Source organism: Phyllostomus discolor, chromosome X (genome assembly GCF_004126475.2).
Source record: "Phyllostomus discolor isolate MPI-MPIP mPhyDis1 chromosome X, mPhyDis1.pri.v3, whole genome shotgun sequence".
NCBI lineage: Eukaryota > Metazoa > Chordata > Mammalia > Chiroptera > Phyllostomidae > Phyllostomus > Phyllostomus discolor.
Genome location: NC_050198.1, coordinates 63,265,134 through 63,289,075, shown reverse-complemented (window position 1 = coordinate 63,289,075; position 23,942 = coordinate 63,265,134).

Here is a 23,942-nt window from a genome sequence, read left to right as displayed (position 1 = left end):
AGAAGCTTTTAATTTTGATGAGGTCCCATGTGTTTATTCTTTCCTTTATGTCTGTTGCTCTAGGGGACAAGTCAGTAAAACAGTTTCTGTGTGAAATATTTGAGATTTTCCTACCTACATTCTCCTCTAGGACTTTAATGGTGTCATGTTTTATATTTAAGTCTTTTATCCACCTTGAATTTATTTTGGTATATGGTGTAAGTTGGTGCTCAAGTTTCATTTTTTTTGCATGTGGCTGTCCAGTTCTCCCAACACCATTTGTTGAATAGGTGATTTTTACTCTATTTTATGTTGCTGCCTCCTTTGTCAAATATTAATTGACCATAGAGACCTGGGCTTATTTCTGGGCTCTCTGTTCTGTTCCATTGGTCTATATGCCTGTTTTTATGCCTGTACCAGGCTGTTTTGATTACAGTGGCCTTGTAGTATAGTTTAGTGTCGGGTATTGTGATCCCTCCTACTTTACTCTTCTTTCTCAAAATCCCAGCAGCTATTTGGGGTCATTTATAATTCCATATAAATTTTTGAAGTGTTTGTTCTATGTCTGTGAAATATGCCATCGGTAATTTAATGGGAATTGCATTGAATGTGTAAATTGCTTTGGGTAGTATGGAAATTTTGATGATATTAATTCTTCCAATCCATGAACACGGTATATGTTTCCATTTGTTTGTGTCTTCCTTGATTTCTTTCTTCAGTGTTGTGTAGTTTTCTGAATACAGGTCTTTTACCTCTTTGGTTAGGTTTATTCGTAGACATTTTATTTTTCTTTTTGCTATTTCAAATGGGATTTTTTCCTTGATCTCTGTTTCTGCTGTTCCATTGTGGGTATTCAGAAATGCCTTTGATTTCTGGATATTGACTTTGTATCCCACTGTTTTGCCAAATTCTTTTATTAGGTCAAGCAGTTTTTTGGTGGAGTCTATAGGAATTTCCTTTTTTTAAAATTTTTATTTATTTATTTTTAGAGAGGGAAGGAAGGGAGAAAGAGAGTGAGAGAGAGAAACATCAATGTGTGGTTGCTGGGGGCCGTGGATTACAACCCAGGCATGTGCCCTGACTGGGAATTGAACCTGGGACACTTTGGTTCACAGCCCATGCTCAATCCACTGAGCTAAGCCAGCCTGGGAGGATTTTCTATATATACTATCAAGTCATCTGCAAACAGTGACAGTTTTGTTTCCTCATTTCCGATTTGGAAGCCTTTTATTTCTTTTTCTTGTCTGATTGCTATGGCTAAAACTTCCAGTACTATATTGAATAAAAGTGGTGAAAGTGGACAGCTTTGTCTTGTTCCTGATCTTTGTGGAAAAGATTTTTATTTTTGCCCATTGAGTATGATGTTGGCTGTAGGTCTCTCATATATGGCCCTGATTATGTTGAGGAATACTCCCTCTATTCCCACTTTGCCGAGTGTTATTATCATGAATGGGTGCTGTACCTTATCAAATGCTTTTTCTGCATCAATTGATATGATCATATGGTTTTTGTCTTTGCTTTTGTTTATGTGATGTATTACATTTACTGATTTGTGAATATTGAACCATCCTTGCATCCCTGGAATGAATCCCACTTGGTCATGGTGTATGATCTTTTTAATGTATTGTTGGATGCGGTTTGCCAGTATTTTGTTGAGGATTTTAGCGTCAATGTTCATCAGTGATATTGGCCTGAAGTTTTCTTTCTTTGTTGTGTCTTTATTTGGTTTTGGAATTAGGATGATGGCCTCATAAAAAGAGTTTGGGGGACTCCCATCTTTTTGGATTTTTTGGAATAGTCTGTGAAGGATAGGGGTTTGCTCTTCCTTAAATGCTTTGTAGAATTCTCCTGTGAAACCATCTGTTCCCGGGCTTTTGTGTGTTGGGAGTTTTTTGATTACTGCTTCAATTTCCTTTGTTGTTATTGGTCTGTTCAGGCTTTCTGCTTCTCTTTCATTGAGTTTTGGAAGATTATATTTTTCTAGAAATTTGTCCATTTCATCTAGGTTTTCAAATTTCTTGGCATACAGCTCTTTGTAGTAATTTCTTACAATGCTTTGTATTTCTGTGGTATCAGTTGTAATTTCTCCGCTTTCATTTCTGATTGTGTTTATTTGCGTTTTCTCTCTTTTTTTTTTCTTGATGAGCCTGCTTAAAGGCTTGTCGATTTTGTTTGTCTTTTCAAAGAACCGGCTCTTGGATTCATTGATCCTTAGAATTGTGCTTTTAGTCTCTATGTCATTTAATTCTGCTCTGATCTTGGTTATCTCCTTCCTTCTGCTTGCTCTGGGCTGCCTTTGTTGTTGTTCCTCGAGTTCTTGTAGATGTAGGGTTAGGTTGTTTGTTTGGAATGTTTCTCAGCTTTTTAGGTGGGCCTGTATCACTATGAACTTCCCTCTCAGGACTGCCTTGGCTGTGTCCCATAAGTTTTGGGTTATTGTGAGTTCGTTTTCATTTGTTTCCAGAAACCTTTTGATTTCTTCCCTAATATCATTCTTGACCCATTCATTGTTTAATAGCATGCTATTTCATCTCCATGATTTTGAGTGTTTTTGGTTTTTTTTCCTTGGGGTTAGTTTCTAGCTTCAGTCCCTTATGGTCTGAGAAAATGCTTCATATGATCTTATCATGAATGGGTGATAAATTTCAATTTTCTTGAAATTCTTGAGGCTTGTTTTGTGTCCTATCATGTGGTCTATCGTTGATAATGTTCCATGTACACTTGAAAAGGATGTGTATTTAGCTTCTTTTGGATGGAGGGCTCTGTATATATCAGTAAAGTCCATTTCCTCAAGGGTATTGTTCAATGCCACAATATCTTTGTTGATATTTTGTTTGGAAGATCTGTCCATTTTTGACAGTGGGGTGTTAAAATCTCCCACTATAATTGTGTTGCTGTCCATATCTTTCTTGAAGTCCTCTAAGATTTTCCTTATGTATTTGGGTGCTCTTATGTTGGGTGCATATGTATTTGCAATATTTATGTCTTCTTGATGGATTCTTCCTTTGAGTAGTATGAAGTCACCTCCTGGGTCTCTCTTTATGGACCTTTTCTGGAAGTCTGTTTTGTCTGGTATGAGTATTGCTACCCCGGATTTTTTTTTCCTGTCCATTTGCTTGGAAGATTTGTTTCTAGCCCTTCACTTTCAGCCTGTATAGGTCTTTTATCTTGAGGTGGGTCTCTTGTAGACAGCATATGTGTGGGTCACTTTTTCTTATCCATTCAGCTATTCTATGCCTTTTGATTGGAGGATTTAATCCATTTACGTTTAAGGTTATTATTGACAGGTACTTATTCATTGCCTTTTATGTATGTGTGTTCCTCTCTCTCTCTCTTTTCCTTACTTTCCTTAAAGCAGTCCTTTTAGAATCTCTTGTAGAGCTGGTTTGGTCGAGGTATATTCTTTTAGACTTCTTTTGTCTGGGAAGCTTCTTATTTGGCCTTCTATCTTGATCGAGAGCCTTGCTGGATATAGTAGCCTTGGTTGCAGCCCTCTGGTTCTCATTACCTGGAGTATTTCTTGCCATTCTCTTCTGGCCTGAAGTGTTTCCATTGAGAAGTCAGCTGTTAGCCTTATTGGGGCTCCCTTGTATGTTACTTCCTTTTTCTCCCTTGCTGCCTTTAAGATTCTCTCTTTGTCTTGAAATTTTGCCATTTTAATTATGATGTGTCTTCAGGTGGGCCTCTTTGGGTTCCTCTTGATTGGGACTCTCTGTGTTTCCTGGATTTGTGTGACTTTTTCTCTCATTAAATTAGGGAAGTTCTCCTTCATTACTTGTTCAACTAGGTTTTCGATCCCTTGCTTTTCTTCTTCTCCTTCTGGTATCCCTATTATACGGATATTATTGTGTTTCATATTGTCTTGTATTTCTCTTAATCCCTCTTCATTCTTTCTAAGCCTCTTTTCCTTTTCTTGCTCTTTCTGGATGTTGTTTTCTACTTTGTCCTCCAGCTCGCTAATCCGATCTTCTGCTTCATCAATCCTGCTTTTCATTCCTTCTACTGTGTTCTTCAGTTCAGAAATTGTATTCTTCATTTCCTCTTGACCTTTGTTGAGAGTTTCTATTTCCTTCTTCATGCTTATATAGTTTGCAGTGAGATTGATGTAGTTTGCCTCTAGTTCCTGAAATCTCATTTTGTGTTCATTGAACTTCCTGGTAATCATTGTTTTGAACTCACTATCTGATAGTTGAGTTGCCTGTATTTCATTTAGCATTTTTCCTGAGCCTTCCTCGTTTCCCTTCAATTGGGGGTTGTTTCTTTGTTTTCTCATTGTTCATGGGTTTCTTTTTTTTCTTCTTGTTTGTTAATTTGATCTGTTCTGATTCCCTGTAATTATGGTGTGAACTTCTGTGGTAGAATATTTGTGAGATTCTGTGGTGCAATCTCCTTCGTGTATCCTCGTGTTCACAGCTTCCCCCTACTTTATTTTGTGATCAGTTGGAGGAGTAAGGCAAAATGGTTTAAAACAGCAAGACAGTATACTATGATATTTACATTAGCAGCCAGTAGAGTAGAGATGGGTTATCCTTTGGCTCCTTATAGTGTTAACCATGATCCTCTACCCTACTATCCACGTTTTAGAAAGGATGGAAAGAAGGTGAGACTCTTATTGGGGACGAGAAGATTGTTAGTTGGATCTAGAAAGCTGTGAGGCTGTGGAAGGTCAGATTCTAAGGTAGGGTTGGACTAAAGATTAGTATATAGGAGTAGTGAGTAAAAGAATAGAGACAACCCCCACAATAGTATAGTTCAGAAAATTGCAAAGTGGGCTGAGATCAGGTAGGAGTATTGAGAAATATTTACAATTGTATAGACTAGGTCTTACTAGCAGTATTAGTAAAGTGGCAGCCTTGTGGCAGAATCACTGAGGTCTAGATAACAAGAATAAAGAATATAGAACCTTGAGAGGTGTATTAATGGAACACAGATGAAGGATAGTATCTTATCAACATCTTGTGACTGAGATACCAGGGGGAACCTATCAAATGACAGTATAACCAGCCAACCAAAGAAGATTATACAGAAAGAAAAAGAATACCAAAATATTATTAAAATAAAAAATGTCTGAAAAGTGAGAAAAAGATAATACAAATTTACAGTAACTTGCCAGATTAAAAAAAAAGGAAAGAAAAGCAGAAGATGTAGTGCAGGAGAGATAAATTTGGAGTGGAAAGAATAATATTAGGATGAATGGAAGAGAAACATAAGGGATTGCGAGATAAAAATAATAAGAAATGAAAAATAAAATGTCACATAAAACACAAGATAAAATCAACCAACAACAACCACAAAAACCAAACAAAACTAAGCAAAACCAAGCAAAAAACAAAAACAAAAACAAACAAACAAACAAAACCTCTTGTTGGTTTCTCACTTGCCAGACCAGTTTTTCTCATCTTGCTGGCTTCAGCTGTCTGAGGGTCCTTTGAAATGCTTCTCTCTCTCCCAGCCAGATCTCAGCAAGTCTTTCAGGTACCCTGGGTGCTCCCAAACACACTGGCTCTCTGGTTCTCACTTCCACGTTCTTCCGTACTCCGGGGTCCTGCAGGGTCCCAGTTCTATGATATCAGGAGGCAGTCGTGATGTTTTGGGATTCACTGTGTCCTCCCTGGGAATCGTAAAAGGGTGCTCCCCTCCCCGAAACTTCTGATATTCAGGATCTATGATCGCCCTAGGTGCCTCGCCAGGACCCTTCTGTGTTCACAGCATGCAAGAGTCAGTCTTCCTGATGGTGCTCGAGCAGAGCCCTTTCCAGCTCCGTGTTCCCTGCCGAACCACACTCTCACCAGGTGTTGGCGCCTTTCCTGCCTCTCCGGATTGGGCTGGCTGGAAATTTCTGAGCCATACTGTAGGAATGCACCAAGCGCCATGTCCCTCCCGGGATCAAGGCGCGTGATTCAGGACACCCTATGGGGCACGAGCTGAGTGCGGCCCGGCTTTGTGCTCTCCACCGATTTGCACTTCCACTGGGCTAGGGGTGTGGGTGCTCTTCCAGGCTGCCCATGGTCCTGTCTGCTAGAGGCCCTCACTTCTCCCAGGTCTCTGGGTGGGTGTTCATAGTCCCTGGGCGATTTTTTCCCAGTCCAAGTGGCCAATCTGTTCCTTCTAGCAACACGTTCTCCCCTGGAGTTGCTCATCCCCCGGAATTCGTGGGAGGGAGCAGCGACTCCCCTCTCCCGGGATCCCTGGGGCAGTCCCGGGAGCACCGGGCCTGGGGTCTGCACACCTCTAGACCCCGCGCTGATCCCTGGGCCCCTTTTGTCCTGAAGCAGTCTCCTCACTGTCTGGTTTTTCAGTGAGTGCAATAATTTTTGATGTCCTGCTTTCAAAAGTGATTCAGTAACCTAGTCCACTTGCTCTGTTTCTCCCAATAACTTTCAACATTAAACTTAACTTAGCAAAACTTTAATGTTTCAAGTTACCAAAGGACTTTTGAAAATGACTCTTGAATATACATACATATATATATATATATATATATATATATATATATATATATATGGCATAATTTTTGCTAAAAAGTTTTACCAAAACATTCAAAAACTTTGTGAGACATTAGATAAAGTCAATCATTACCCCAAGGTATTTTTCTTGCTAACAAACATTTAACAGTGATAACATTAATTTATTGTAGTAAGTCTGTTACCAAACTGCAAGTGGTGTCCTGCTGCTTGCCACCATCCCCTAGGCAAAATTCCAGAGGCAAAAGTTTGATGATAAAGGAAAATAGTCTTTATTCAAAAGCAAAATAGCCTTTATTCAAAAGCTTCACAACTTTGGAAAAACAAGTTTCCACATGCATTAGTCACTTTAGCCTATCCAATAAGGCTAAACTCTTTAACTCTTTAGTTATAACTTTTATCACTTAAGCCTATCAATTAAGGCTAAACTCCTGAGTTCTATCATTTCCCCCTGTTAGTTTTAATTATCTTATTTCTTTGGGCTACTTTACAAACTAAAACAACATAAGAGATACAAAAGGTACACATTTTTGTAAGAATGGCAGGCTTCTGCTTCTGAGCTTGTCCCCTCTAGAACATCCAAAGAATAATAACCATGCCACCCTCTTCCAGGCCAGCCCAATCATAGGCTGTGTCCAAAACTCCTTCCCATCCAAAATACTGTCCACTGAGAAATGTAGGCAGCTGCAGCATTATCTTCTGGGCATCCTTGAGGAAGAAGAGAGAGCCTGAGAACCCTTGTTTTATATCCAATTTTCTATTTCATAATTGCATATGCTCTAGAGACATCCAGCTTCTCAGCCAGTCCCATCCTAGGCTATTTACCATGGTCTTAGGCAATCTCCTCCTATGCCCCCCTACTCCTCCCCAGTAATATGATCAAATCTCTCTGTACTTAACCCAGGTAAATAATAGTATCATATTTAATATTGATTACTCTAAGACATCCATATTAATTAAATTTAAAAAGTCTATTAATTTTTATTTACCAAAGATTTTTCCAGATCATGTAAAGTTAAATTCATTTTTTTAATTTTTTTTTAATTTATATAAGCACTTAAGATATTTAACCCAATTAACCAGACCTCTTTCACAATTTAGTAATGTTACCGAATCAAAGTGTGGTTTGGCTGCTCACTGCAATCAATAGGCAAATTATGGAGGTCAAGATTGGTGTGAAAGGTAACAAGTCTTTATTAGAATGCTGCAAATTTTAGGAGGATGGAGGACTATCTGTGCAGGCTAACCAGGCTCTGTGCTAGAGAAAACCTGTCAGTCTAGTCTGAGGAAAAGACCAAATTTGTTGGGGGTGCTGAACCCTCCTGGAGCTCCTGGAAATTTGGGTTGGGTGAAATGTACCTGGCCCCAGCCCACATGGATAACTTACATAAACCCAGGGGATTTATATAAGTTATAAATCCAGGCTCACCAGGTTCATCTCTTCCACAAAACACAAGCAAAACCCCGTCATTCCCAACAAGATCAAAACCCTCAAAACTCAAGGCAGTGCCCAGAATTCCTGCTCCATCATCATCTGTTCTTTGGAGCACAAGGTGGTTTAGCAGGTGCCTATCTGTCTTTAGGCTCCCTCCTGGAGTCTTCTTGTGTTGCTGGGACCACTACTGGCCACAAGGCTTTCAGGGCCATGAGGTTCCACACATGCACTAGCCAACACATAGTTAAAGTGATTTAAAAGATTCTCTCTTCCTTCCCCTGGGTTTATATATGTTACTCATATGGGCTGGGGCCAAGTACATTTCACCCAACCCAAATTTCCAGGCTCTCCAGGAGGGTTCAGCGCCCCCGACAAATCTGGTCTTTTCCTCAGGCTAGGTTGACAGGTTTCCTCTAGCACAGCACCTCTCTGACCAGCATTTTGACCTCTAAGATATATGTGACTACCTTACCCTGGTCCTACCCCCAATCAGGCACAAGAAGGGAGGTAGGGAAGCTTTTCCCTTAGCCAGTCATTTTCACTAGCTTTGTGCATGCTTAGTACAATGTTTCCTCTTGTCATTTTTTTGCCTAGGGGTGGGGGGATCTGACATTGGGAGCAGGCTGTATTGGGGCATAACATTTATAAGGCACTAGCTTCTTTACCTGGGCAATGTGGTCTCACCCACACTGCCTCTGGTGGTTTTGGTCTCTCCTTTGGCCCTGCATTATGGCCAGGCAATCTTGTAACAGGGTGCAGCCAAGAGGAGGGCCCCAAACAGGGACTTGAAATGGGGTCCAGAACTCAAGGTGTCCAGTAAATATTAAATATAGATATAGATATAGATATAGATGATATAGATATAGATATAGATATAGATATAGATATAGATATAGATATAGATGGTATCCTCATCTGAGCTGGGGGAATGGGATACATGGAGCAGGGCCATTTAGAGTTTTTTTGGATAGCATCACCTTTGCAGCTAACCTCTGGCATGGTCATTTAACACATCTATAATCTTTAACTGGTTTCATAGATATGTTAAATAGCTGTGGCTGTGCTTTGATCCAGGGGGATGGAAGTGACCTCCACCCAAAATGTAACTGGGAGGCAACTCCTCCTGGTTACAGCGCTTGCATGAGAGCTTGCAGATGATTGGCTCCATGCCATGGGGCCACACCTGCCTAGACTCACTATGGCAGACCAGAAAAGCTGGAAAAATACAGGAATGCTGGCAAGTGTAGCTGGTTGTAGGAGGAGTTGGAAATGGAGCTGCAGAGGAAGACTGTCATGGGGATTTAAACCCAGGCACGGCAGTCACACCAGAGGGAGAACCATGTGGCTTTGGGGTGCTCCCTTTTGCCACATGGCTGAGGAAGCAGGAGAGACTTTGCTTGGAAGAAAAAGGGTGAAAGGACTCCTGCTGGTGGGCCATGAGAAGGTGCCACATAGCTTTGGATTAACTGGAGATCATGGCAGGGACACAGCTAATGGTGCTAGGAGACTGAAGCACGGACTTCTACTTCTTTTCCTGAGATACAATACCCCAGATGAGGGCAGAGGGAGAAGGAAGGACTGTGTGCATCTGTGGGTATGCTAAAGGACCTTAGTATTTTAATGAAGACATTAAGTCACTACTCTAAGTCTGTATAGCTTTTAAATAAATAATTCATTTCCTTTTCACAAAACTCTGGTATTGAGAGACATCTTTCCTCTGGTGGTGCACATAGCGAACCTAGTGAGAAAAAGGAGGGCCATTTTAGTAATAGTATATTGTACACACCCCCTGGTCTCTTCTGTAACAATCTGACCAGGCTATCTGTATCAGTAATACCATCTCGAGGTAGAAAAATACCATATCTATATATAAGACATACAAACACAAAGAGAGATCTTATATTTACTAATATTTGCAGGGCAGACACAAGATTTTTTATTTTCCATATTTTCTCTTTTTTTCTCTTATGAGGATTATTTGCATATCAAGAAATACCTCTTAGATCCTAGAGAAGTTGGGGGTGGAAAACATACATCATAAAGTCACAGAAAAAATATTTAAGTTACAAATTATTTTAAAAGTCTGTCCTCTGAACCTCTCATAGAGAACTCCAGGCTCTATTCCACACTATGTTGGCTCAGGAAATTTTACTGGTATTTTTTTCTAAATAATACTGCTGTAAAGAATGATTTATATGCCTTCTGTTTTAAAATCAAGTAAAAGAGAAAAAGATAGTGGCAAAATAGGTAGAAGTGGAGTCCACTTCCCCCTACACACAATGAAACACCTAGCCGAAATTCTGAGGAACAGAGTGAGAAGCCAACAGTACTCCAGCATACATGAAGATTGGAGACAAAAAAAAAAAGTCTGTAGAGGACATTGAAAAATCAGATGGTAAGGGGAGTGCTTCAGGACAATAACATCCCCTGGGTCCAGCATGGGGACCAAGGTTGCTGCAGGCCCAGGCCCAGAGCCCATAGGCTCTGCTGCAGGGTTCTTGGGAGAGAGTGAGGTCATTGGCTCCTTCCAATGCCAAACAAGGTTTAATGAGCACTAGGAGAGATCTGATTGCTGGCAGTCACAGGGAGGGGGATAAGGATGAAGTGGCAAACACATGGGGGTGGCATGCACCCACAGAGACTATGGACACTGCCTGGGGAGAATTGCACCGTGATGGGCCCTCCCCCAGTCAGTCCCAGGTATGGTTGGAGAATGGGGCTGTGTGAGAGGCCAGGCCCTTGTATGGGAGGGGGGGCAGGCTTGGATAGGAGGAATTTTTCAAAAAGAAAAAGTGAAAAAAGAGACTCTCAGCAGCTGTTTGGGGAATTCTCCTACAGCAGATGCCCTGGCCTCTATGCCCCTAAACCTACCCAGCTGTGCAGCACTCCCCCAGTGGCACAGAAGGCCCTGCACTCACACCTGAAGCCCCGGAGGATGTGCACCTGACCCTGCAGGACCAGAGGCTGTCCATCCTGCCACACTTGCAGGCCTGGTACAGTAAGCGCCTGACTGCACAGCCCAGAAGCAGCATGCACCCAACCTCTGTGCTCCCTGTGAAGCAGCAGAGCAGGTGAGCAACCACATCCACAGCAGCAGCCACAGTTGCACCTCTGCCAGGCAGGGCCAACTGGATATCTAAGAGGAAGGCGGAGAGGCCCCACACAGACGAGAACTGCAGGGCTTCGGGAGGCAGCAATCCCCAGAAAGACTAACTTAACTGCAGCAGGGAGGCTGAACTAGCCTGAAGGGGTGCTGAGAGTCCCTAGCATCTAGGACAACAAAGAGCAAGAAGGTGGTGTGTGAATTGCCGATAATTGTTGCATCTCAAGGAGAGCACAACTGGTGGACTAAAGGCATAGGTTGGGAGCAGAAGGCCACTAGAGGCCTCACAGCGAATTGAGCAACAGGACTGGAGGCAGGGCAAGTGCTGCTCAGGAAGAGAGAAGAGCAAAATAAATTCCCCCTTAGCCTGCTGCGGCCAGGAAGACCAGTGGAACTGGCTTGGCCAGTTTGAAGCCAGCAGAAGACTTTTTTTTTTTTTTTTAAGTAACTTTTTTTCTCTTAACTCTTTCTTCCTTTCTTTCCCTCTTTATTTTTTATTCCTTCTTCCTTCCTTTCCCTTTTTATCTCTTCTTCCTTTCTTCTTCTTTTTTTTATTCTCCCACAAGTGAGACAATAAAACCTGCAACTGTGAAAAGACTAGAGTTGTACTGAAAGAGGGGGCATCCCAACAGCTAAGACAGTGAGAGAAATTTCACTTTGCTACTGCAGAGAACTTGCAAGTTATTGCATATTTGTATTATTATTTTTAATTATTATTAGATCTTTCATTTTATTAGTGTTTTTGTATTTCTCTTCTTTCTGTTTAGTCTTCTTTGCTTGGCTGATTAAATCACATTGTTTGACTGGTTTTCCTTGTTCTCTCTTTCATGGTGTATTTTTAATTTATCGTCTTTCACTTCACTTGTGTTCCATTAGCACACTACTTATTGTAGGTCCTATATTTTCTATTCTTGTTATCTACATCACATAGATTCTGTCATATGTTTGTGGCCCCATTATTATTGTAAATAATTGCTGTTCCATGCAATTGTGAATACTACACAGCACCACTCCCAGACCTTAGCCCACTTCACTGTTTCCTGAACTTCACTACTGTTCTGGTTAACTCTATTCTTTTACACACTACACCTATTTTCTATCCTTTACTCTCAATATACCTCATAATCTGAACTCCCACAAGCTCACTGAAATTCTAGATCCAACTCACAATCCTTCTGCCCTCTAACTAGAGTCTTATCTTTTTCCTACCCTTTCTAGAAAGTGGTCAGTTGGGCAAAATATCACTGTTAACACTATACATATACAAAGAATCTCCTATCTCTTCTTTACAGGCTAGTACATTATACAGAATACACTCCCACTGTCTCAAACCATTTTGCCTCCCTCCTCCAACTAATCACAAAAAATAGTAGGTGGAAGCTGTGAACACCAGGATACCTGCTGCAAAAGGAAGCCCACCAAGAAAGGAACCACTAACAGATAACAACAGAAGAAGGTGAAGGAAGGAGAGGAAGCCACAATAACTCAACCCAGGATCTATCTGGAAATATAAATAAATGGTAGAGAAATTACTTAAAACAGACAACTGAAAAAGAATGAGAGAGAATCCTCAAAACTTTGTATACACAGAAGAACCACCTTCAACACAACCTTCCCACACCAGCACAAGAAAATATAAGAGGTGGTGGAGAGAGTAACCCTCAGTTAACCAGCTTAAGGGAAGGACCCACGAAAGAAAGGACAAACAACAATCAAAATTCAAAGACATACAGAGAGCCAACATAAACACCAGCCCAAGAGAAGTGAGCTCAGGAGATCAAGAAGACTACACCATTGAACTTCACAGGTCTTCTACTATAGAAGTTCACACCAGAAACCCAGGGAGTCAGAAAGATCAATTTAAAAAGCAGACACTAAAAAGAATAGTCTCACCAAAAAATGGGAAGACAAAGAAACAATCACTGAATGAAAGAAAAGGAGTAAGCCTCAGAAAGAATGCTAAATGAAATAGAGGCAAGTCAACTATTAGATATGGAGTTCAAAGCAATGGTAATGAGGAAGTTCAATGATCTCACAGAGAATTCCTCCAAAATACAGGGGAACTATGGCCCTGGCTGGCATAGCTCAGTGGATTGAGTGCGGGCTGGGAACTAAAGTGCCCCAGGTTCGATTCCCAGCCAGGGTACATTCCTGGGTTGCAGGCCATAACCCCCAGCAACCGCACGTGCATGTCTCTCTCTCTCTCTCTCCCCCCTTCCCTCCCTAAAAGTGGATGAATAAAATCTTTAAAAAAAGAACAAAATACAGGGAAACTACAATGGAATCACTGCAAAGTGCATCAACATGAAAAAGGAAATAGAAATCATAAACAAGGGCCAAGAGGAAATGAAGAACACAGTAGAAGGAATCAAAAGCAGGATAGATGAAGCAAAGGATCGGATCAGTGAACTGGGGGACAAGGTAGGAAAAAACACCCAGAAGGTGCAAGAAAAGGAAAAGAGGCTCAGGAATAATGAAAACAGGATTAAGGGAAATGCAGGACAACATGAAAAGGAATAATACCTGTATAATAGGGACACAAGAAGGAGAAAAAGAAGAACAAGGTCTAGAAAACCTATTTGAATAAGTAATGAAGGAAAACTTCCATAATTATTTGACAGAAAAAGTCACATAAATCCAGGAAAGACAAAGAATCTGAATCAAGAGGAACAGAAAGAGGCCCACTTCAGGACACATCATAATTAAAATAGCAAAATTCCAAGACAAAGATAGAATCTTAAAGGCAGCAAGGGAAAAACAGGGAGTAACACACAAGAGAGCCCCAATAAGGCTAGCAACTGACTTCTCAATGGAAACACTCCAAGAAAAAAGGAAATGGAAAGAAATATTCCAAGTAATGAGAACCAGAGGTCTGCAAACAAGACTATATTATCCAGTAAAAATCTCAATTAAAATGGAAGTCCAGATAATGAGCTTTTCAGAGAAAATAAGCCTAAATGAATATACCTCCCCCAAACCAGCTCTGCAAGAGATGCTAAAGGATTTCCTTTAAAAGCAGGAAGAAAAACAGTGAAAGACAGAGGAACACAGGTATGAAAAAATTGCAATGAATAAATACTTATCAATAATAAGATTTAATGTAAATGAATTAAATACTCTAATCAAAAGACATAGAATAATGGAATGGATAAGAAAACATAACCCACACATATGTTGCCTACAGAAGTCCCATCTCAGAACAAAAGACCTACACAGACTGAAAGTGAAGGGGTGGAAACAAATATTTCAAGAAAATGGACAGGAAAAAAAAAAGCCAGGGTAGCAATACTCATATCAGACAAAATAGACTTAAAAAAAGAGCAATAAAAAGAGACACAGAAGGTCATGTCATAATACTCAAGGGAAGAATCCATGAAGACATCAACATTGTAAATATATATATAGCCAACACAGGAGCACCCGAATACATTAAAAAAAAATCTTAGAGGACTTCAAGAAAGATATTAACAGCAACACAATTATAGTAGATTTTAACACACACACACACACACACACACACACACACCGAATACATTAAAAAAAAATCTTAGAGGACTTCAAGAAAGATATTAACAGCAACACAATTATAGTAGATTTTAACACACACACACACACACACACACACACACACTCTCTCTCTCTCTCTCTCTCTCTCTCTATATATATATATATATATATATAGAGAGAGAGAGAGAGAAAGGGAGCCTTTCAACCCAAAGGAGCAAATACACATTCTTTTCAAAAGCACATAGAACATTTTCAAAGATAGACCACATGATAGGACACAAAACAAGCCTCGACAAATTCAAGAAATTTGAAATCCTAACAAGAATTTTCTCCAAACACAGGGGACTGAAATTGGAAATTAATCTCAAGTTAAAAAAAAATAAAACAAACACTCAAAATCATGGAGATTGAATAGTATGCTATTAAACAATGAATGTGTCAAGAAGGAAATTAGAGAAGAAATCAAAAAGTTTCTGGAAACAAACAAACAACAACAACAACAACAATGACAACAAAGAACACACAACAACCCAAAACTTACAGGACACAGTGAAGGCAGTCCTGAGAGGGAAATTCATAGCAATACAAGCCTATTTAAAAAAGATAGAAACATTTCACACAAACAAACTAACAATATGCCTATGACAGCACAAGGAACAACAACAAAGACATCCCAGAGCAAGCAGAAGAAAGAGATAACCAAGATCAGAGCAGAATTAAATGACATAGAGACTGAAAGCACAGTTCTAAGGATCAGTGAATCTGGGAGCTGGTTCCTTGAAAATATAAGTAAAATCAACGCCCCTTTAAGCAGACTCATCAAAAAAAGAAAGAGAGAGGACACAAATAAACAAAATCAGAAATGTAAGAGGGGAGATAACAACTGATACCATAGAAACACAAAAGCTTCTAAGAAATTATGATGAACTGTAAGCCAAGAAACTTGAAAATCTAGGTGAAATGGACAAATTTTTAGAAAAGTAGAATCTTTCAAATCTCAATGAAGAAGAAGCAGAAAGCCTGAAAAGACCAATAACAGTAGATGAAATTGAAACAGTAATCAAAAAACCTCCCGACACACAAAAGCCTTGGATTGGATGGTTTCCCAGGAGAAATTTACAAAGCATTTAAGGAAGAGCTAACCACTATCCTTCACAGACTATTCCAAAAAATCCAAAATGTTGGAAGACTTCCAAACCCTTTTTATGAAGCCAGGATCATCACAATCCTAAAACCAGATAAAGACACAACAAAGAAAGAAAATTCAGGCCAATATTGCTGATGAACATAGACGCTAATATCCTCTACAAAATATTGGCAAACTGCTTCCAACAATACATTAAAAAGATCTTACACCATGACCAAGTGGGATTCATCCCAGAAATGCAAGGATGGTATAATATTCACAAATCAGTAAATGTAATACATCACATTGAAAAAAGCAAAGACAAAATTCACATGATCATATCAATAGATGTGGAAAATGCATTTGATAAGGTACAGCACTCATTTTTGATGAAAACTCTCAACAAAGTGGGAATATAGGTAGCATCCCTCAACCTATTAAGGCCATATATAAGAGACCTACAGCCAGCATCATACCCAATGGGCAAAAACTAAAATCTTTTCCACTAAGATCAGGAACAAGACAAGGTGTCCACTGTCATCACTCCCACTCAACATAGTATTGGAAGTTTTAGCCACAGCAATCAGACAAGAAAAGGAAATAAAAGACATCCAAAATCACAAAGGAGGAAACAAATATCTCATTGTTTGCAGATAACATGATAGTGTACATAAAAACTCCTATAGACTCCACCAAAAAACTGCTTGACCTAATAAGTGAATTTGGCAAAACAGTGGGATACAAAGTCAATATCCAGAAATCAAAGGCATTTTTGTATACCAACAATGAAACAAGAGCAGAAATCAAGAAAAAATCCCATTTGACATAGCAACAAAAAAAATAAAATAAAATATTTGTGAATAAACCTCGCCAAGGAGGTAAAAGACCTTTACTCAGAAAAATACACAACACTGAAGAACGAACTCAAGGAAGACACAAACAATTGGAAACTATACTGTGTTCATGGATCAGAAGAATTAACCTCATCAAAATGTCCACTCTCCCCAAAGCAATTTTCAGATTGAATGCAATTCCTATTAAAGTACCAACGGCATATTTCACAGACATAGAACAAACATTTCAAAAATTTATATGTAACCATAAACAATGACAAGCAGCTGCTGAAATTTTGAGAAAGAAGAGCAAAGCAAGATGAATGACAATACCTGATACAAAACTGTATTACATGGCTGCTGTAATCCAAACATCCTGGTACTGGCATAAAAAGAGGCTCATAGACCAATGGAACACAATAGACAGCCCAGAAATAAATCCAAGTCTCTATGGTTAATTAATATTCAACAAAGGGGGCAGCAACATAAAATGGAGTAAAAATAGCCTCTTCAACAAATGGTGTTGTGAAAGCTGGACAGCTACATGCAAATAAATAAATAAATAAATAAATAAATAAATAAATAAATAAACTTGAGCACCAAGTTACACCATACACAGAAATAAATTCAAGGTGGATAAAAGATTTGAAATAAACCATTACACCATTAAAGTTCTAGAGGAGAGCATAGGCAGAAAAATCTCAGAAATTCCACACTGCAATATTTTCACTGATATATCCCCTAGAGCAAGGGATATAATGGACAGAATAAGAAAATGGGATCTCATCAAAATAAAAAGCTTCTGCATGTCTAAAGAGAACAACATTAAAATGAAAAGAGAACCAACTGTATGGGAAAACATATTTGTCAATAATACCTCAGACAAGGATTTAATCTCCAAGATATATGATGAACTCTCATGACTCCCCTCTAAGAAGACAAGCACCCAATTATAAAATGGGAAAAAGACTTGAATAAACACTCCTCCTAGGAGGACATACAGAGGATCTAGAGACACATGAAAAGATGCTCAGTATCACTAGCCATCAGAGAGATGTAAATTAAAACCACAATGAGATACCACTTCACACTGGTCAGAATGGCTATCATAAATAAATCAACAAACAAGTGTTGGAGAGGATGTGGAGAAAAGGGAACCCTAGTGCACTGTTGGTGGGAATGCAGACTGGTGCAGCCAGTGTGGAAAACAGTATGGAATTTCCTCAGAAAATTAAAAATGGATCTGCCTTTTGACCCTGCAATTCCACTGCTGGGACTATATCCTAAGAATGCTGAAACACCAATACAAAAGAACCTTTGCATCCCGATGTTCATAGCAGCACAATTTACAATAGCTAGATGCTGGAAGCAACCAAGATGCCCATCAGTAAATGAATGGATCAAAAAAACTATGGTACATTTACACAATGGAATTCTATGCAGCAAAAGAAAGAAGGAACTCCTACCCTTTGTGAGAGCATGGATGGTACTGGAGATCATTATGCTAAGTGAAATAAGTCATTTGGTGGGCAACAAATACCATATTATCTCACTTTTAACTAGAACATTATCAACAAAACAAAAAAGCAAACAAAATATAACCACAGACTTTGAAATTAAGAGCAATAGAACACTAGTTTGAGAGGAGGGGGAAGGAGACAGAGGGGAGTAAGGTTTTCAGGAACTAGTATAAAGGATACATGGACAAAACCAAGGGTGAGGGTGGAAGCAAGGGAGCGAGATGCATTTGGCTTGGGTGGGGGGATTGGTGGGGAGAAAATGCATTAAACTGTAATTGAACAAGAAATATATAAGAAAATCAAGTGAAAGTTATGCAATCATTTCATAAAAATCCTGTTTAAATATATCAACTCTCCTATAACCTTTTACCTTCATTTTATCAACTCTTACATTCCTAAGTAGAGTGTCCAGTATGATTTTCCAGTAGGTTTTGTTTTACAATACTGGGTTGTGGAAGTGTTCCCAGGCAGATATAAAAACCATTTTCCTGAAATATTCAGGCCAATTTGCCCTAACTTCTTTATGTAACACCTGCTTAAACATTTTAATTTTCATAATCCTATTCACCATTTTAAAAATATGATCTCTCAGACTAACTATTGCCTATGTCAGGGATTAAATAAGTTTTGTACTATATTCTATGGAGTGACTATATCAAGGAAACTTCTCTTACTTACCCCCCAATCATTTTATCCATGTTTGTGAAAAAGGTTTTGTGTATCCAGTGATGGAGATCAAGTCAAGGTATCCTTGCCTTTTTATTAAAAATGTTTATTTCTTAAGCAAGCAAAATATAACCAGAGACATTGAATTTAAGAACAAACTGACAGTAACCAGAGGGGAAGTGGGAGGGGATAATGGGGGGAAAGGGGGTAGGGTTTTCAGGAACATGTATAAAGGACATATGGACAAAACCAAAGAGGAGTAGCATCAAGGGTAGGAAGTGGGGATGGTTTGGGTGCGGGGGAGTGGTGGGGTGAAAATGGAGACCATTGTACTTGAACGACAATAGACATGAAAAAAAGAAAAGATGTAAAAAATAAAATTGTTTGTTTGTTTGTCAACCACAGTTTACATTCAATACCATTTTTCACCAGTTTCAGATGTACAGCAAAGTGGCAGAAAAATCATGCACTCTACAGAATTGTCCCCCTGTATCCACCAGCCCCATACCTCATTATCTCAACTTTATAGACTATTATTTATCCTGCAATCTTCATCTCTGTGGCTATTCTGCAATTATCAATTTGTATTGCTTAATCCCTTTAATTTTTTCACCAACCTCCTCAAGTCACCTCCCCTCTGATAATTGTCAGTTGGTTCTCTGCATTTGAGTCTGTTTCTATTTCTCTTACTGGCTTATTCTACTTATTTTAATATCCTCTAGGTCCATCTGTGCTGTTGTGAAAGGCAAGATTTTCTGTCTCTCATGTTTCAGTAGTGTTCTATTGTGTGAATGCACCACTCCTTTTTATTGACTAATCTACTTATGGGTACCTGTGTTGCTTTCATTCTGAGAGGTGTGAGCTGGTGTCTCATTTTGGTTTTGATTCACATCTCTCTGATGAATAGTGAAGTTGAGAAACTTTTCATATGTGTGTTGGACATCTATATATCTTCCTTGGAGAAATATCTATTCAGGTCTTCTGCCCATTTTTTAATTGGGTTGTTTGGTTTTCTGGTGTTAAGTTGCCTGCATTCTTTATACATTTGGATAACCCCTTATCAGACTGATCATTGGTAAATATCTTCTTCGATTCAGTAGGTTTCCTTTTCATTTTATTGATAGTTTCATTTGCTGTGTGAAAACTTTTTAGTTTTATGTAGTCTTATTTGTTTATTTTTCTTTTGTTTCCCTTGTCCAAGGAGATATGTCAGAAAAAAAAATATTTCAAAGAGAAATGCCCAAGATTTTATGGTCTATGGCTTCAAGTCTAAAATTTAAGTGTTTAAGCCCCTTAAGTATATCTTGTGTGTTGTGTGAGAAGGTGATCTAGTTCCATTTTTTATTTTCATGAAGCCCAACATGCAGACCATAATGTCTAAGAATTGAAACCCTTGCCTTTTTGGCAATTTTTAACTTCATTAGCCAGACTAACTTCTTCCCTAAGCAATGGTTAATAAGGTTCTCATTTAAATTTCTGCTCTTTAGCTTATTGAATTTCTCCAAGCTGAGGTAAATATAGCAGAATCATTTGGGATTCTTTAATGTTTCAAGACCAATAGAAAATTGCTTTGACCCACCCAGTCTTTGGTATTGCTGTATTGAAGCTTTTGTTTTAACCCCATCAATGTTGGTTTTATTTATTATGTTTTAATAACCATCTAAAGAATTCCACCATGCTATGATAGTTCTGTGACTCACCCATTTCTGCTTCCTTTCTGATATCTCTATTAAGACTTGTTTTCTTTACCTTATTTCTGTCAACAGCAAAAATATCCAAACCTATAGAGAATTTTTATGAGTTTATTTCAACCAAACACATGACATAATAGAAAGATCCCAAATGCTGTAGAGAATGACCATTTTTCAGTTCTTTTTGTATATTCAGAAATAAGGAGAAAACATTATGGAAGGTTACATAAAAGTGGGAGAAAACCAGATAGGGAAATATTGATAATTGAATTATAAGATAGTTAACAAGATTATGTGCTCCTTAGAAAATGGTTATGGCTCCTTGAGATATGGAAAGAGGGTTATCTTCAGTTTTAAAGGTGTGTTAACTTAGATTCATAAAAATAGTGGGGAGGGCTGTGCTTAAAGCAAAGGAAAACATTTTATTGGCCTGGTTTTGGCCATCCACCTGAGCTGCCCAGTTAGGAATTTATAATCAGATCATCTTATGAAGTTACTTTTTGTCACTGAACTTACCAAATTTATTACATATTTCTTTTTCATTCACAATTCCACTTTTGGTCATAAATAAATCTGAGGAGTCATTAATGACCAGGCTTTTAGTTGGATAGTGTGGTCTTGCAACACTAAGAAGGTGCACTCTTAGGAAACCCCTATATCAATGTCATCCTTTTGTAATGGTGGACCATTAAGGAGACAGCAATACTATAACCATGGGATGTTGACTTGAGGCCAAAATTTCTGAAAAGGGAAGAGCAATTAAGTAAAATGCAGGTGGTTTTATCCCTTGTTTTGTGAAAAACACTGGATATTTTCTGTCCTATGAATTATCACAATCCAATTTTGAAGTCCTCAGTTTTCTGTATTATACATGTAGATTAACATTTATATTAAATGTTAATAATAATAATATAAAAACTTATATTAATATAAGTTTAAATAAAAATAATGTTAAAACTTATACATTTTCAGTAATCATTAACAATAATATTATATACAAAACCCCCAAAGAACAAGTACAACTATTATTATTATGGTGAGTACCACTATGAGACAGGTAAAAATAATCAAACAGTTTCTAAGTTCAATATCAATCTGTAGGTCTAGAGGTCTTGTCTTAGGCTTAGAATAGTCGTTTGCCTGTAAACTCAGGGACTTCTTATCCTTGAGGAGTCTTTGGTGCTCACTGTAGGTGGAGACAAGTGTCAGAGACTAGAGAAGATGTCCATTTGTGGTTAGGGGCCTGATAAGGTCCCTTCCAATGAGGTTGGATAGTGTCTTTTATGTCCTTTGAAATAAACAAAATTTCCAGGGGACAGACAATGATCTTTAAAATCTTTGTCCCCTGGGAAACACTGTGAAGTAAATGTCAATTTAGCATTTTCTTGAAGTGATTTTACCCAAATTTGGCCATAGTATAAGATGTATTTTGTGAAAAAAGTCAGCTTATACATTTCTTTGTCTAACTTAATTCTGGTTTCTGGCCAAGGTGGAGGCACAGGTAGATATGCTTTACTTCCTCACACAACCAAAAGGAAAACAACCAATTAAAAAATAATAACCATAACTGCTAGAAATTTGAACTCTATGTATATCTTACAACCAGAGTTCAAGAAGAAATATTCATCCAGAGTGGTAGGAGGGGTGGAGATAGGAAGCTGGGGCAGAGAGGGCACATGGCAAGGCAGTGGCTGGTGGACTTGGTGATCCCACATTCACATGAGGATAAGCTGGGAGGAACAACCGGGGAGGGAGACAAACAGCACAACCCAGGGCTCCAGCACAGGAAATTAAAGCTTCAAAACTTTTGGCTGTGAAAATCTGTAGGGGATGCAAAGGCCATAGAAATTCCCAGTCCCACAGGAGAGTCCAGTAGCAGGGTCCACCGGATCCTGGAATCTACACATGCCCACCCACCTGGGAATCAGCACCAGGGTAGTACTCGAAAGGGCACAAACCACTTGGAGGGACTGAAGAAAGTCACTGAGAGCAGAGCAAGAGTTAAGTAAGTGGTATTGATCCCTCTCTGACCTCTCCCCCACATAGAGTGCCACAACTCAGCAAAGTGTATTTTCCTACCTTGGCAAATACCTAAGGCTCTGTCCCTTGTAATGCAACAGGTGCACTAAGACAAAGAAATATGGACCAAATGAAAGAACAGGTCAAAACTTCAGAAAAATAACTAAGCGACAAAGAGATAGCCCACCTATCAGATACACAGTTCAAAACACTGGTAATCAGAATTCTCACAGAAATAACTGAGTACAGTTGAAAAATAACAAAAGAAATGAAGGTTATACAAAATGAAATAAAGAAAAATATACAGGGAACCAACAGTGTAGGAAAGGAAACCAGGACTCAAACCAAAGATTTGCAAAAAAAGGAAGAAATAAACATTCAACCAGAACAGAATGAAGAAACAAGAGTTAAATGTAAACAAACAGACAAAATAAAAACAAGGAGAGGCTTAGGGACCTCTGAGACAATTTTAAACACTCCAACATCTGAATTATAGGGGCGCCAGAAGGAGAAAAAGAAAGACAAGAAATGGAAAACTTATTTGAAAAAAATAATGAAGGAATGCTTCCCCAAGCAGGTGAAGGAACTAGACATGCAAGTTCAGGAAGTTCAGGGTGTGCCAAAGAAGTTGGATCCAAGGAGAAACACACCAAAACACATCATAATTAAATCACCCAAGATTAAACATAAGGAGATAATTTTTTAAAAGATTTTATTTATTTATTTTTAGATAGGGAAGGGAGGGAGATAGAGAGAGAGAGAGAAACATCAATGTGCAGTTGCTGGGGGTTATGGCCTGCAACCCAGGCATGTACCCTGGCTGGGAATCAAACCTGTGACACTTTGGTTCACAGCCCAAGCTCAATCCACTGAGCTATGCCAGCCAGGGCTAGGAGATAATTTTTAAAACAGCAAAATAAAATGAAAAAGTTACCTACAAAGGAATTCCCATAAACCTATCAGCTGACTTTTCAAAAGAAATCTTGAATGTAAGAATGGGCTAGAAAGAAGTATTCCAAGTCATTCAGGCAAGTACATACATCCTTGTACGTATATCCAAGTACCCTTGGATAGATAATTCTATCCACCAAGGGTATCATTTGGAATGGAAGGGCAGATAAAGTGCTTCCTAGATAATGTCAAGTTAAAGGAATTCATCATCACCCAGTCCTTATTACATGAAATGTTAAATGGGCTTATTTAAAAAATAGAAGATCAAAAACAATGAACAGTAAAATGACAGCAAACACAACTATCAACAAATGAGCCTAAAAATAAATAAATAAATAAATAAATAAATAAATAAATAAATAAATAACCAACCAACCAGATCAGGAACTGAATCACAGAAATTCAGATCACAAGAAGAGTTATCAGCAGGGAGAGGGTTGGGGAGCTTGGGGGGAAAGGTACAGGGAATAAAAGGCAAAGTTGGTAGGTACAAAATGGACAGCGGGAGGTTAAGAATAGTATAGGAAATATAAAAGCCAAAGAACTTCTGTGTATGAACCCTGGGCATGAACTAAGCGGATGGGTACTGGAGGGAGGAGAGGTGCAGGGTAAAGGGATAAAAAAAAGGGAAAACTGTAATAGCATAAT